This window comes from Pyxicephalus adspersus, chromosome 8 (genome assembly GCF_032062135.1).
Source record: "Pyxicephalus adspersus chromosome 8, UCB_Pads_2.0, whole genome shotgun sequence".
Classification (NCBI taxonomy): Eukaryota; Metazoa; Chordata; class Amphibia; order Anura; family Pyxicephalidae; genus Pyxicephalus; species Pyxicephalus adspersus.
In genome coordinates, this window is record NC_092865.1 from 54,221,538 (window position 1) to 54,238,584 (window position 17,047).

A 17,047-nucleotide genomic window follows, 5' to 3' on the forward strand; every position below is an offset into this window, starting at 1 on the left:
CTGTTCTCTGGCTAAATGAACAATTTAAAGAGTCTTTTTCCTTACTGTTTTATATGACACTTGGAAATGTCGCTGGGATTATCAGAGGTAGGCATATCAAGGATTAGATATCAGAAACATCCTGTCCCAGGGTACAGTGTCACTGAGATGTGCAGACAGGTGATGTGTCCTTGCAGTTACATCTTCTCCCATCCATATACGGAGCAGGTTAGTTGTGAGGGAATTGATCCCCCAAAACAAATTCGTTTTCAAGCACATTATCCCATTCTGACCTTACTGCTTCATGCCTAAGCTCACCCTTTTCTTCTCATTTCAGAGTTTTATTATTTTTTTGTACTTTAGACTTGTATGTCAAGCCAATATTTTTTCTAGTTTTGGATAGAATGTAGAAATATTGGATCTCTTGTTTGGGTTTTACTGCTATCCAGGGCTAGGAAGGAATTATGTAAATTCTGGTGTCTGTAGAATTCCTGGCTGTGATCACAAATGTCTAACACAGATCAGCTCCTGATGTTGCCTCTTGCCTTGCTACAAAGTTACTGTGTTGTAGTGTAATCCAGTGTTTCTCAACCAGGGTTCCTTCAGAGGTTGCTAGGGGTATTTTAGAACAAACTGCTCATTGCTCATTTCCAGTCAGTTTAACTGACACCAATGATCTTTTTGGCTATCTGTAAAGGAGATATTCTTCCTTCTGACACCATGCTAATATACTGTGAGCTGTGGATATAGTATTTATAGCAGGGGTTCCCTAAGATCTAAAAGTTTTTAAAAAGGTTTCCCCTTGTTAAAAGGGTCCAGGGCACAAGGCAGGATTTTAATGACACAATAGGAAAGAGAATCCTTGAACAATCTTACCATTGCTGTATATTGCAGCACATCGGAAATGTATTGATGCATATTAGTAAAATGGTGAAGCTGTCTACCTGCTGGGGTTAACTTTATGTCCTCCTATGTAGTATACTATATGTGCCTTTGAGGGTGTACAGTATCTTATTACAATGTTTTATTATTAAACTTTCATTGAATCAAGACAGATACAGAACCTTAAAGTGTAAAGTGCGATAAAATTAAATGTCTCTGTTTCTGATTTACACTCAATTAAAAGCCGCCTCTGCTACAGAACAGCTGCGAGGATTGTAAAAAGCTCCTACCGCAGAATACTTTGTAAGAAACCTCAAAACGCTGGAAGCGACAAGGTGGCAGAACTGTCTGCAGCACCGCGCCTGCCGTGTGTTATTGCGTCTAAATAAAAGGAAGGACTGAATTCTTTTATTCCTTCATTTCTGTTGGGGTGGAGGGAGCCTTTGCGTTATCCAATATTATCTTTGCAGATATCCAATGACAAACATCTTTTTGGAGCAATCTCCAATGTTATGGGGGTCTTAAAGAAACCCTGCTTTTATCCTATACAATCGCAGGAAAATACCATATGTAGTACACATAACAAGTGTAGTTTTTAATGCTTACTTGCAGTATTCTACCTTCCTATTAAATATTTTTATTGACCTTTAAAGTGCCTGTGAGACTGATAGAAAATGTGACCATTCAATATGAATCAATTACCCTTGTTCCTTGCAGGTCATAGCCGTCCCTTCTGCTCAGAATGTCATATTACTATCTGTGCTAGTGCAGCTCCTCTTTTATTCCCCTTAAAACCTTTTAATGTTTATCTGCCAGGTAAGGGACCAAGGAAAATATTGGGAGTCTGCTAAAATAATGTCCAAGATGGCAGCTCATTAGATGCACATATGTGCAATGCAGAATAGAAGCAATCTTACAGAAAGATTGTTCTTGATATGAATGACAGCAGGGTATCTAAATACTATGGGACAGATTTATTAAAGCTCTCCAAGACTGTAGAAGATAAACTATCATTGAAGAGCCTGAGTAATCCACCAAACTTGGAATGAATCTAGTCCAGGACTGAAACATTTGCCAATTAATAGCAAATGATTTTTTTAAGAAATTCATTCCAGGTTTTCTGGATTACTCTTTTTTCCCCATGATCGTATATCTTCCCCAGTCTTGAAGAGCTTTGGTAAATCAGCTGCTTTGATGGAAAGCTCCTTATATTTTCAATTAAGATTTGCTACAAAGGGCATCTAAAGCCAAAAGAGAGATTGTGAAATTATGAAAACCATTGTCAGGTTGTATGCCTGTGGGGGAGATTTACCTTCTCTTTGTCTCCTATTCTGACCATTATTCTGACTATGGTTTGAAACACCGAGAGGTTATGAGGATTAAAAATGTTATACTTTTCACGGGAACAGAAATGTAGGATACATTTTGCAATAGAAACACCTGTTTTGGTGACAACATAGAGGGAATTTTCCTCCTACATCCTATTGTCTACAGGACAGAAGGTGAAGAGAAATTCCCCCCATTGTACACAGATGGCATTCTATTCCCCCATAGGCATAAAAAGATAGGATGCCGCAGTGACATAACGTTCACAGAGAAACATCAGACCCAGGTGATCTGGAGAAATGATGATATTTATGGTAGGAGCACTCTGCACATTGATATAAATTACAATAACACCACTGACAACTACTAAAAGAAAAGTCTGTATCCATCATGGAGGTCCGTGATGACATTTGTGCTGTGTGTTTGGAAATCCAGGATGGTCTGCTTTCTGTGTTCGCAGAGAAAGGTGACTGACTCAGCCGTTTTCACTTCGATATTTGTCACACCGCAAATGAAGCGAGCAATGCTTTTGTATTACTTTTTCTGTTCTTGCTTGCACAAAGATAGGTTTGTTTGCATTACCTTTTCACAAAGCCACCTGGGGGAAAAGTTCAGCTGCCGATCGACCTCATCAGTGAGTCGCTACACATAATTTGCATTGCCCGGAAGCATGGAGGTGCGATAGGAAAGTCATAGCTGTTTCTTTGCCCCGGGTATAGGTCATTAATAGTGCACAATGGTATATACTGAGATTATTACATGAGGTGTACAAGTAGTCAGGAGTAGTTGGAGTAGCCAAAGCATTAAAAGCAACTGCCTGATATTGTTTAGAACCCTTGCTCTCAAAACAGCTCTGACCCCAACAGTATTGGGCTCCACAAGACCTTTCAATCAGTCCAGTAGGATTTGGCACCAGGTCCTTTAAATCACACTGCCTCCTTCAGCCTGCCTTCTTCCTACAGTGCATTCTGCTGCCATCTTTTCTCCAGGTTAAGACCATGCATATGATCCACACAAAATTCATTATTCATCATATCAGGCCACTTTCTTCCACTGCTCTCTTGACCAATTCTGATGCTTATATTCCAATTGTAAGCACTTTTGGCAGTGGACATGGGTCAGCATAGACACTCTGACTGGTCTGGGGCTACCTACTGAAGGATTAAAACGTTCTTTTTTTTTTTAGCTTAGCAACTAGGGTGCCATTGTGCTCCCTTGCACATTATTTGGTATTTTTTTTTAGTTATAGATTGCTTTTAAAAGGATAAAAACCTCTGTGTTGGCCTTGACTTTATTGAGGAGATTTCTATTCTTTTCCTGCTTGGTCATTAGGACAGGATATGCTCACTGGAGCACAGACAGCAGTTAAAACTTTTCGGGTTAGGCAGGGTCGGAAGGGATTTTAATCTCCAGCCTGAAAAGTTTTGAAATAAGTGCCACATCAGTGATTGAGAGACTGATTCTTCATTTCCAACAGGAAAATATATACTAGAACAGAAAAATCCTTGAACTTTCAACCATTAGTGTGACATTTTTTGTTTAAACCTCTTGGATTTTGTCCAGAGCTGCTTCCTGGGGCCCCTCCATGCAGCCTTATCTGAGTCACTGCTCTCTACTTCTTATATTCCACTCTACTATGATGGAGTAAACCCACTTTGGAACCAGCACCTCTAACCCAGTCCAGTTTGTTGGTGTCTGGTGGTGTCTGGATCCCTGTTGCGTAGATTTCATTCACTTGGAGGCCCACTTCATACCTGCCTTAGGTTTAAACCCTTTCACACTCCAAAACAATTTAGCTAGAGTTTGAATTTTGTGGTTTGACTCTAGTATACATCATTTATGAATTGTGATTTAAACTGGCAGACTTTATATTCCTTGAGTTTGATACAATAATTTTGCTGTAAATTTTTCACTGCCATAACTAAGTGTCTAGAACACATTAAGCATCATAATGTTTGATGAGGCTTTTGTAGACAATGTTAGGTTCAAAGTTTACTACTATGGAAGTAGAACTGCCAGTAGCACTTAGCCAGGAGAAATGCCTTAATTGAGACAGAAAGTCTGCTGCTTCTATTATTCCTCTATGTAATAATCCCATATTGTTGCTTCACTTCACCCAGCCAATCAGCCTCCATCCCTTTGATGTTCGACTAATAGGATTAAAGCTAAGTTGCTAAAAACCTGGGATCTGAGGTCAGAAGAAAGAAATGTTAACCCTTTTTGTGATTCTTCCGTCCCATTTTGAACAATGACCTGCAATAGAAAAAGCAGAGCAATAGTTTCTGCATTATTCAAGCAACCAATCAAGCTGCTGTTGTCATTTCTCAAGTTGAGATTAGAAAGTGAAAGCTGAAGCCTGGTTGGTGGGGCGACTTTAAATGACTTGCATAAAATTAATGTTAGGACTGGCTGCATTAGTGGGGGTACACCACATATATTCATCCTCATTGATTTAATTTGTGAAGAAAGGTTAGAGTCTCTAAGGGTATGTACACACGTCAGATGATTCTTGTCCAATTGTCGCTTTAGGGCTAATATCGGACGAGAATCTAGAGCTCGTCCGACGTCGTTCACGGATCTATCCTTGCAGATCCACAAATGACTACCATACAAGTGAAGGGGAGAGAATGCTCGTTCTCCCCCTCACCTCCCCATTGAGCAGATTGGCGCTGTATGTAATGCACTCGTTCATTCATCTTTCAGTCTTTTGTCGTTTGAAAAGATTGCAAAAGATCCTTTCCAATTACAAACATTTAACATGTGTACGCAGCCTTAGAAACAGTATGGCACCTGCATTTTTAGAAGGCCAGCATCTAAAATCTACTATTTTTCCTAAATTGGTTTACGTTAAAGCCCAGTTCCGGTCTCACAAGATAGTAGGGGTTGTAAAAGACTGCAATTTGTATTTCCTGTGCTGACCTTGATGATTCAAAAAGTGTTGCTGATGTATCAACATTGGCACCATTCTCCTTGATATTACATTGCAGATGCAAGGTGCAAAGGGAAAGGGTGCTGTGCTGACGCACACCCAAGGGGCATGTCTGAGACACCCTGCACTTACAGGAAGTGGGTTAAATGACATGGTTCATCGTTCAACCAAAAAGCAACCAGGAAACCTAGGAAAACCCAGGAGCATTATAGCATTTGCTATTTTTTTTATTTTTAGGACAACATTGCTATTTATTTAAAAAAAAAAACTTAATTAGGATTAGATGGAGTTGTGAGAATACTGTAAAATGAACAATAAAACAAGTATTCCGAAATTTTATCTCATTGTTATTATGATTATATGTCTAGGGCAACAATTGCCTTGTCAGTGATGACAAGTTAGTCTTTAAGTGCTAGGCCTGTGCTGTATAAGCACTCCAGTCTCATCATTTTGTAATTATGCTGTGACGGAGAAATTGTAGAGTTATGCCTTTATACTTTTGACAAGAGTTAAAGTAGATGCTATTGAACTTCAAAAGGAATTACTTGTAATTTTAATCCCTGCAGAATTAATGCTCAGCAACAACCAGTGGCAGTTTTCTGTAAAGATTTTTTGGCAGGTACTTTACATGGGCAGCTCACGTGAACAGGGGAGCTTAACAAACCATTCTACTTCACTTGTTAAAAATGTGTACATTCAGCAGTTCCCTTTAGTGTTGCTGGTCCTGATGTAGGTGCTGGGGGTCTTATTGGGGGCTGGTATGCTGCAACACTCTCTTTGTCGTGACTTGGCCATCCAATAGTGAGATTGCATTCCTTTTAGTTCATAGCAAAAGAGAACCCTTACAAACACAGATGAGTGCCAATGAAATGGATGGATGAAAACTCCACTATGCTCCGAATCTAGCAGGCTGGTGCAAAGCCTTATTATAAAATAAAGCAAATGTTGCAGAATGCAAGTAACATTTTTGCTCCCCGATCAGATAAGAATTTCTGAATATGGCAGCACCTATCCAACGTATGCGGGGTTCCTCTAATGTCCTGGAGTCCCTTGAGTTGAAGTTTACAAAGAATAATGCAGAGGAAATAAAAAGTATTGGCACCCTGTGATTGTCTCCTCTTTTAAATCAACATTTTTAAATAGTGAAGTGGACTTTAAAGTATGTCTAAGAATGTAGGCATTTTTAGTTATTTCCTAATTGGAATCTTATCTGATGCATGAGCTAATAGTGAAAATTTTACCAAAATTTGAGCTGTGACAATGACCACAGCAAATCCCAAGAACCTTGCCGAACAATTGGCCTGCATTCAGCCTTCATGGCTCTATATTCTAATAAAACTATTGACTTTATAGCCTGTAATCACATTCAATGTATAAATAAAGCTTGCAAGTGTCTTTCTGCTGAAGAGGACTTGATATGAGTGATACTTAAGGCAGCCACTGTTACCAGTAAGCTGCATGATTCTGGAACACAGCTGTACTAACTTTTCGGCAAGATTTACCTCTTCAGAAGTTTTACTTACTATACCAAGTTCTTCAGAACTTACTGGACCATTATTCTGTGATGTTGAACGTTTCACATCATTAGCTAAGTACTGACATATTAGTTCAATTGCAACAAACAGAACCTTTGCTGTGGATGCTAAGAGCTGTCAACCAATGCTTTGTTTAACAGTTACCAAGAGATTCTGCGACTTGTTAAAGTGGCCCAAACTCAGAATTACTGAGCACATAAAGGTGGTTGGTGGTTTATTAAAACATGCCTACTTTAATTAACTGGTCCCATGGCATCCAGATCTGGGTCATGTGACCTGAGATCAAGGCAGCATTTCCCTGGGGCACAATGCGGAATTGCTGTAGGTCACATGGCCTGATGCCATCTTTGGGTTGTTTGGCTTAGAAAAGTTGTATTGAAGCACCTACTTGTACAGCTGTCAGGTACATTCCCATAAATTTTACTATCCTTTCCCCATCCTTCTCTATGAATTTCAAATACTCATTTTAAAATCTAGGCTGGCTTTACAGCCAGATCCCACAATTGTACAGATACACATACTTGGTAAATGAACTCCTTCTAGATTGTAAGCTCTTCGGGGCAGGGTCTTCTCCTCTGTCATTTGCAACCCCTATTTATTGTACAGTGCTCTGTAATATGTTGATGCTATATAAATCCTGTTTTCTAATATTATTATTATTATTATTATTAAATAATAATAATAAATGAACACCATAGGGCTTCAATGAGAATACATTTTAAGATACCATTGTAACACTGTTGATTGCTGAACAAAAGGCTGCAATAAAGTTAAAGCATATAAAGTTTGAAGAACAAAATCATTTGTTTATGCAGCGCCTGTAACAATAAACAGAGCCTGCATATACAGTACAATCAGCAAATAAACCTCCCACTGAGTATATATACATATATAAGATATACAAATAAATACAACTTTTACAATAATTAAAGTGCTGGTGTAAAGCACAGCTAAAATAATTACTGGGAACCTGCCTTAGCTGATTTTTTTTTTAAATTTTGTGCTAGTTTTCTAATTCACAAAGCCCTGCCAGACTGTTTTCTAATGTAAAATATTGACTTTTCTTTACCAATCAAATCAATCAAAACATTCAGCTTATCCACGACCATGATTGGATGGGGAAGTAGCAGCAGGCCAACTTTGTGGTTATCTCTGCATTCTCTTCTCCAAGCTCTGTTAGTTAGACAGCATGCTGCAAGACAAAAGTCCTATCTAAGGTATACATAAACTTACGTTTCATGTAGTATTTGACATGTTTATGTTATATATGTATCTTAAACTTTGACTTTCATTGAAAAAATAAACAATGGTCCTGCCATACCTAACTTTTTAGGCCTTTTCGTTTATGAGGTAACAACTGTGTTCCAACTGTGCTATTGCATTATCACTGTGACTAAAGGTGACAATATCAAAGTAGACAGGAAGTGATCAAAACAGTTTATAGGGGATTAGTATCACTGGTATGCAAAAAAGAATGAAAAGAATATTTACTTAAAAAAGGAAACTGTGTATGATGCACGCTGCCTTAGCAAATTATCCATCTCCCATTTAGATATAGGTATATGGTAAAAGTTAGAAAAAGGCACGTTGATCATAATGGCAATGAATTGCATTACAATACATTACTTTCATATGTCAATAAAAAAACATTGTAAAAGTGCTATGGGTTCATTTTGAAGCTATTTCAAGGTGAACAACCTCTTCAACGTTTTACAAACATATTACCTTTTTTGTTGATGATGAAAATGTAACGCAAATAATAAAAGAGAACTAGAGCCTGACCCTGAAGCATGGCTGAAATTCCTTCTTTTATGACTGGGAATATGGGAATGTAAAATTATGTTATAGCACCAAAAAATGCAAGTGGAGACGGGAAGGCAGAAGCCAAGATAAAATGAAAGATAGCAAAGAACATGAAAAGAGGTGAGTGAAAAAAGAACCAGCGAAAGAAGAGGGAGATGAATCCAGGATGTCGTGAGAGAAATAAAGCAGAGAGACGAGAGGCGAGGGTGAGGAATGAGGCCTACATGAAAGGAAAAGTGTTGTACGCCTCTTCTCTGCCGAGCGAGAGCCCAGAATTTACTGCAACGTAATTAGAGGCAGACGCTTTCTCTGGGGGAAAAACTTTTTTGTCTGTTGTTAATGAAGAAGCAACTGCTTGTATTCTGGAATAAATCTTAATCATTTCCCACTATTTTAACTACAAGAGCCTTGTGCCCCAGAGACCATTTTCATTGGCTGTTTTACCTCATGTCTGTGTAATGACCTATGAAATTTAGATTTCACATATGGATTTATTAAATTAAATTCACTTCCTTTTTCCTTCTTGATTCCCCTGGGAAGTATCCACATATGTGCAATTGCAAAGCTTTCAGCAAACTTTGATGAGCTATTTTGGAGCCTTTTAAGAACTGAACTGAACTCTGGGAGGCAAGCAGAGGGCAGAGGAATGGTTGCCAGTATGTTGCTGCAGATGACATTTCTTTATTACTGAATTAGCATGCCGTGTTCTGCACTGTGGGACAGTACGGAGGCCATCTTGGTATTGGGTTTTGGTTGAGTAAAAATCTCCAGCAAGGATGACCGTGACCAGCACAGTAGTAGAGGCAGCAGTGACCTAGATCTCCCACTGTGGAGATACCGCATTTAGGCTACTAGAAGTTAAGAAAGAGAACATCCTGGGACAGAGAAGAAATGCGGACTGCTCCATGGAAAAAGTAGGTATGGAAAAATTGAGCTGAAAACCGGAAGTGGCTAAAAGGAGCCCAGTGAGGGCCTGGAAGGGCAATAGTGCCCATTGAGGAGCACTGTAGAACAGTAGTGTCCTGTGAGGGGTGAGGAGCAGTAGGGAGTGTACAGTATTCAACCCAGAAAATTTTTTGAAGCTGGGTGGGAAGAAGCTGTGGGCGGGTGGCATCCCTTGTGTTGTAACTACCTGAAAAACAGCCGGGTGGTTAGTGAAAAGTGTTGTGTGGTGTGCTCAGCTAAAGAGGGCTGGGGAGAACACTGGGTGTAGAAGAATAGTAATGCCCAAGGAAGGGTGTAGGTGAACAACAGTGCCGAGGGAGGGGTGTAGAAGAACAGTATTGGCCATTTTGGAAGTTGGGTCGGTTCAGGGTATTGCTTATGCACAATGGTCCTGATTTATCAAAGCTCTCTAAAACAGAAGACAGACTATCATGGGAGAACCTGGGTGCTGTAGAAAATCGGTCCAGGATTGAAAACATTTGCTAAATTTTGATAAATCCTCTCCAGGCTTTAGATCAACATGAGCCAGGTATCTTTCAATTTCAGAAGAGAAGAGGTAGCTGAAGCCAGACTCTGTTATGTTATTACAGATACATTTCACCTAATAGAGGAACATTTTGCCATTTGTAAAAAAAACGACCCCCAGCTTCCTGCTGTCCATCCTGACTCACAGTGACTTATTGCTTTAATCCTTTTTTTTTTTATCTATGTTCTTACTAAAAATTGCCACGGGGGCAGCAACGGTCGACCTCAGACACTGCGTCAGCAGAAATCATGTACAACTATGAAGTGTAGGTGGGGGAGAGGCTTGTAATGAAGGATTTCCAAATTTTTCAGTGGTTTTATTAAGCAGCTGTAGTTAATACATTTAAAGTGAGACCCGTCTGACGAAGCCAGTTCATTTATTTATGTATACATTGGTTAAATCAGTGATTTGCAATCTTGCAATTGCTAAAATAGCACTAAATGATTAAAAGACTAACTAGCCAGTTTTTGTACTTTTCCTCTACATATACCTATATAATACAACCCCAAGAGGTAATTTCTTCTGACCTGAAAAAAATTGTAAAAAAAATGGCTTTATTCATGTAATGTAAAGGTTCCATAGTGTGTGGATAGGAAGTGGACTTATTTGTAAGGATACCAAATTGTGGACACCAAGTGAAGGAAATGTAATGGATCAGGAAATGCACACCAAAACAGTCGCCTTAGCAAAATATGGAGAATTTTATAGACCATTTTTATAGAAGGAGCAATTGTCCAACAATATACCCTTAAAAACATATACCGTACATGGAAATGATGAAAGCAAGGCTTACTTTAGGGTATTGTTCTCGAGTTCTCAAGTACTCTGTCCTGTACTGTGTTCTGAGTGCTGTGTTAGACCATAAGTTTTTCATGGGAAACTAGTGAAATCACTTTGGCTCTTGTTCATCAGGATTTTGCTAAACATTGCTTTGGGTTGCATAGCTGGTAGCACCTCCGGTACTGCCTTTAACTATATGGTATAAAGGGATTACACTAGTTTCGGTGGATTCCCTTATGTTCTCTGAAAACATGGAAATTTGATCTGAGCTTCTCACTTCCACCACCTTCATCTGCAGCCCAGCTTGGGTAGTTGGGGTCAAGGGGGTCATGACAGCTAATAGCAGGCCATTCAACTGTTATGGGGCCCAGAACTGCCTGGGAGGTTACCATATAACAAACCCACTTGGATAAAATTTATACAAACACAAACATTTATATGATTTCTATGTAAACAAATGGTCTTCTTTCTAACAAGAATTGCCTTTGAGAATAAATGAGAGAAGGGGCTTCCTAAGAAATTTAGCTGTGAAGCCCCATCACTTATTGGCTTCCAAATGGGGTTTTATTTTTTGCCTTTTTAATATGATGGCAATTATACTATATTGTTATATTATAGTATGTTATTCTCTGCAAAGGGTAAGATAATGACATAACTAGAAACAGAAACTACAACAGAAAAAGTCAGACACAGATACGTCAATGATTAAATAGCAGGCAAGTATCAAATAAAGTCTCCCCTTCTGGAACTCTTTAGCTGGGTACACACGTGTAATAATTGTCGTTGGAAAGGATCTTTCATGATCCTTTCCAGCGATTAAGGACTGCACGATGCATGAACAAGTGTTGTACATACAGCACCGTTCTGCTCTATGGAGAGGGGGAGAATGATGGAGCCGCACCCTGCTGTGCGCTTACCCTCTCACTTTCATTAGGATCGGTCCTCGCCCATCGTTCGTGGATCGGCCAGGACGGTTGCTCGGATGATGGTTGACGGGCGCTGTACACACACCAGATTCTCATCCGATATCGGCCCTGAGCCAATTATCGAAGGGGATCCGTTAGACGTGTGTACGAAGCCTTAGGCTGGATTCATAAATGTGTGTTGACCCAGTAACAGCAAGGCATAAAAACAATGCTTAAATGCGCTTTGCCATTTATTCTGAATGCCACCAAAATCGAAATGTACAATTGCGATGTACGAAATGTATGAATTGCCACAAAAAAGCAATATACATTTTTATATTGGCTTCTTGCAATCTCTGTACTGCAGATCCCAGGCTGAGAGGGGAACAATCGGCATGTTGGCTCCGTGGTTAGCACTCTGGCCTTTGCAGTGCTGGGTCCCAGGTTTGCAGGTTCTCCCTGTGTTTGCGTGGGTGTCCCCCAAATTGACCTTAGACTGAGTGGGGACATTAGATTGTGGGCCCCTTTGAGGGACAGCTAGTGACATAACTATGGACTTTGTACAATGCTGTGTAATATGTTGGTACTATATACTGTGAAATAATTATAATAATTTAGAACCAGTCAGTTGTACTGGACTGCTCATATTCCATATATATGAACTACAAAAACCTATTTTTACAAATTATTTCTTTAGGGGAAAAAAAGAAAACATCCTACAGACTTGGATTTAATGAGGATCCATCTTGTTACTTGTCAAAAGTCCTGAAAGTTCACAGGCTTCTCTGGGCAAATTTCAACCCCGCAATCCCCTCCTTCGTGTTCATGAATAACCTTTCTCACATCAAAGAATCCAGCACAAACCCCCAGAGCCTTGTCTTCCTTAAATAAAGTCGTAGTTCGTAGTTCGTGACCTGCAGGGGCACACCTGACAGTATTTTGCATCTGAAGCAACTGCTCTGAAATTAGTGCTCTGTGTTGGTTTAATCCCTGTTTTAGGGGTCACTGGCTTCCTTGACTGTTACTTGATCTATATAGATCCAGCTAATTTGTTAATTAGGCCTGAAGATTAGTGTTTGAAAACATATTTTGTACATTGGAAAGTGGTGTAATACTTTCCTATTTGGTCCTCGTTACTCAATCAGCAGCGAGCTGCCTGGATTGTCTCTAATCCAGGAAGAATATTACGTATTTGGGGGAGGGTATTTGAGAAATCATTGGGAACACATTCAAAGTAAAGCTTGTATTTTCCTGATCGCTACTTCCAGGTCGATTAGTTAATTCAGATGAAGACGTATAGATGCATGCTCTAATTTTCTAGAAAATCGCAGGTTTAAAATTTCAAAGCGGCCGGGATTTTACAAAGGCAGATAAGGAGTAATTCACACTAAGAAGGGCTGCTTCAGATTCTGAGCAATGAATGATCAATTCTTCTCGAAATCTTGGAGCCAATAATTAGGTCTACATTTTTGTCAAACGTATCTCATAGTTTTCCTTTTCATCTTTTAGCAGTTATTTTGTATTATTTTCTTTGTTGCATAGAAACATAGAAGAATGATGGCAGAAAAAGACCAAAGGCCGTTGGGTTTTTTTTTTATTTCTTATGTTTATGTTGCAATGTTTCACTTTACTTTGATTTGTCTGAACTTCTTTTAATTACCTGTTTTCCTTTTATTTTCTCTCTTTTCTGTTCTCCATTCACTTAGGCCTAGCACGCACCAGTAAATCTATTGTTAATTTTGTACTTCAGCAACCCCTCCATTTGGTTTCCTATTGGTATTTCTTGGCTGCCAGTCTCTATTATGGCATACATGTGTATGATGTTCTGCCCTTCTCATCATTGGACCTGGGGTTAACCACCGGACCATAGGAGCTTCCTATTGGATTTACTTTATCAATTGATTTTCCTTTAATTTTTATTTCACTTACCCTAGGTATATATCTTCCAGTACCAAGATCCCCCACCATTTTCTAACCTGCAGACTGACCCCCTAATTCTCCAATCTTTATGTTCTAATGCCCCGCATTGTATCACACGACTTCCTACTTTCACTGCTCTGTAAATCCTCATTATAATATTAAGTGGTAATTTGGTTTAATGCATTAATTGCCATCGGGAAACAAATGTTTTCTCGTTATAGGCGCTGGGCTCTTTCATGTGGTCATGGGTGGTTTCCTCTCTGCAAACGACAAATAAAAATGGCAGACCAAATTACAGAATTTTATTAGTTTCAGCCATGGGCAGAAATGTTCTTTTAAATTAAGTCCTTGTTGAATTTCCCGATCATGTGGGAACAGCATGAAGATGTGCTTGGTTTCATTTAGGTCTCGTAAGATTGATTTGTGATTTCTTCCAAGTGTTTTTGCAACTTGCAGCATTATTATCTTTTTTGAAATTTTGATATATTTATGGCTGTAACTTTACAACAAAGTTGCATTTTACTGCATTTGCAACTATTTTCCTCCTAATTAAGTAAATCACGGCTTTCCACTGGGAAGCGACAAGACCTGTACAGCACAGAGAAGGTCTCCTGCCCCACCAGACAGGTCTGTGCTGTGTGACAGGACTGTGCACAACTCAAAACTGGGTACAAACCCTTTGACAGATACCAAATGTGTATTTTATCTGTATATTTACCTAGATTGAATGCTTGTGCCTATGAGCTATATATGATAACACTTATTTTACATCATCGATCGGACCAATTCAAAGTTATCAACTTACAAAGCCATTCAGCGGCGATACTAGTAAAACAAATGATTTATTGCAAAGACATTTTTAATTACGTTGCCCTCTTGTTTCATTAGGTTTCCTTGTTACTAATTAACTTTACCCATAAACCCCTAGCACCAGCAGATATATATGTCTGGTTTATCATTACCTTTAACAGCAGTATTTTATGGCAGAATATGGTCTCCTCTAAGGATTCTTCATACTGGCCAGGCTGGCGTTTACCTTTAGACAACTTGTGAGATATCTGTATGTTCATCACACAGGGAGTCTGCAGAATACACTCATTAAGATAGCAATCAGAGTCAGCATACATACAAAGGAAAACCTGGACACTTAAGTGGAAAAATGTTGACATAAGGTCCTCAAATTCTTTGTTTTTTCTAACCAAGCATGTATGTAGTCTACTAGTGATAGAAAGGCACCATTTTATTGACAGCTGTCCTGATAGGTAATAGTCAGTACTACAGGGACCTCCAAAAAAAGAAGACAATTAAACCAGAAAATTAATCAAGGGGGGTGGGGGGTATTCCATTGATTTCTCAAAAAATAAAAAAGAAAAGCACCTCAAAATGTTGCAAGTACAGAAAGATACCTCTTAGTCCTGCTAGAAATGAAAGATTCATATACATGGCAGATAATGCCTGAAAGAAATGGTCATGCTCATTTAGGAAGAAAATCTGACTTGTGAAGCACCCTGAAGTCGTGCATCAATCTGATTGGACAGAATGATGAATCAGGAATGACCGCTGTGCTTTCTTGTAGAGGAGAGCAAGCCAGATGCCACTCGTTCCCCCTCTCCATAGGACAGAGCAGCACAGTGCTCATTTATTAATCTGATGCTGGAAACAATCAGAAAAGATCCAGTGACAATGCTGCACTGAACCCATAAGCAATGTTGTCGGCCCTGCTCATTTCTCTGCTGGACTATGGAAGACCTTCCCTTGTGTTGTTTTAAAGTGAACTATTTGCATAATAATAAAGCCTGGTTAAGGCCCTTGTTAACACAGCTGATGCTATTATTTAGTGTGGGGGCTGCTAATGGTGTCTATAGGTGGCATTGGTGGCACCTCTGCAGCATCACCTACACTACAGTGGCCTCTCTCCACATGGACCAGCACTACCTCCAGACAGCCAAGACAGCCAATGGCAGCCTTTAGCAATGGTTGATTTTTGGAAGCAGTCAGAATTTTTCAGAACATAGAAACTTCTGCAATAAAGATTGGAGAAAAGTCTGGAGCTTCCCTTTAAATGAAATTCAATAGGAATAACATTAACCGGTACCAAGAGAATACAGACGCTGCTATCTCTCTCTCTCTTCTCTTCTCTTCTCTTCTCTCTCTCTCTCTCTCTCTCTCTTCTCTCTCTCTCTCTCTCTGTCTCTCTCTCTCTTCTCTCTCTCTCTCTCTCTCTGTCTTATTTCCATTAAAGGTGTAGGTACACTGTTGGCCTACTTTTGTTTTTTTTAAACACATAACATGTTATTCTGAGTGCTTAGGCCACTGTTTGCAGACGGTCTTATCGCAGGCTGACTTATCGCAGGTCATACAATTCATCTCCGTCTAAACACCATCACATTAATCACTCTGCTGATTGTTGCTGGGAATTAGCGAGAGGTCAGAGATGACAGGAAACAGTCCTGGCAGAGAGCACACCCATCTCCTGAAACATTAAAATGTGTACCTGTCAATCCATCATAGTTACAGGCGACTATTTATGTGTCTGGATCAATTATTAAAATATCTTATGAATAAACACATGCAAATTCCTTCTGTGTTTAAACTACATTGGTGGTTCATTATTTACATGGAACAGAAACAAAGGTAAAGTTATGTTTTTACTGTACTAGTGTGATGCAGGAAGAATAAAAAGAAATACCCAGTGCGGACACCACACTGGAGAGTCAGACCGCTGCTCCAAACAGCACAGCGGTCTGACACCCCTCTGCACAATGCTGTATACAACAGCCATCATTGTTTCTGAGCAGCACTGTTGATTGGAATACCGTGAAAGTAAAAAGTTGAAGCTTTGTAAACCTGGATTGCTGTACTGTGTAACCTGGATTGCTGTACTGTGTAACCTGGATTGCTGTACTGTGTAACCTGGATTGCTGTACTGTGTATGAAGTAGGGGGGTCCAGCTATAAAACCATAATTCCAGAAAAGGGGCAGGTATTCTTTTAAGTTGGGTGGGAAGAAGAAGTTGTAGGCAGAATAGTGCATGACATTTAGTGTTTCCAGAGGAATCCAGTAACCCCTACAGTTCTTTCAGCTTTCTATCACCCCCTATGCTTCATGCCATTTTTCTAATGCGGATCCTCTAAATATGCCCCAATATTCCCCATCGTCTTTGTATTATGCCCCAGCTGTCCGGTGCCCTGTATTGTGACCCAACTTTTCATTTTGCTATCAGTTGTCAAATGTTTTTACTCCTGGACCAGATCCATTCCATTTTGCTGGAACACCCAGGTTCTCCCATGATAGTCTATCTTCTCCAGTCTTAGAAAGCTTTAATAAATCAGGTTCATAGTGTTGTCAAAAAAGAAAGAGCAAACCTTTCCCCACAACTTGCAGAATATTTACAAGGATAGAACATGGAATTATTCATATGATGCAGTAATGTGCTGAATGTGTAATTCTTTATTTACCTTGACATACTGGTAAGCCTGGTCATGGTGGTCGCCTTGGATCTCGGTTCTGATTGCCA

The 17,047-nt window shown here is 39.5% G+C and overlaps 1 protein-coding gene across 3 annotated transcripts in view; it reads left to right on the forward strand.

Moving 5' to 3' along the window:
* PDZRN3 (PDZ domain containing ring finger 3) overlaps positions 1-17,047 on the forward strand; it is a 159,248-nt gene that overhangs the window by 72,847 nt on the left and 69,354 nt on the right. The gene's annotated exons all lie outside the window — the stretch shown is intronic.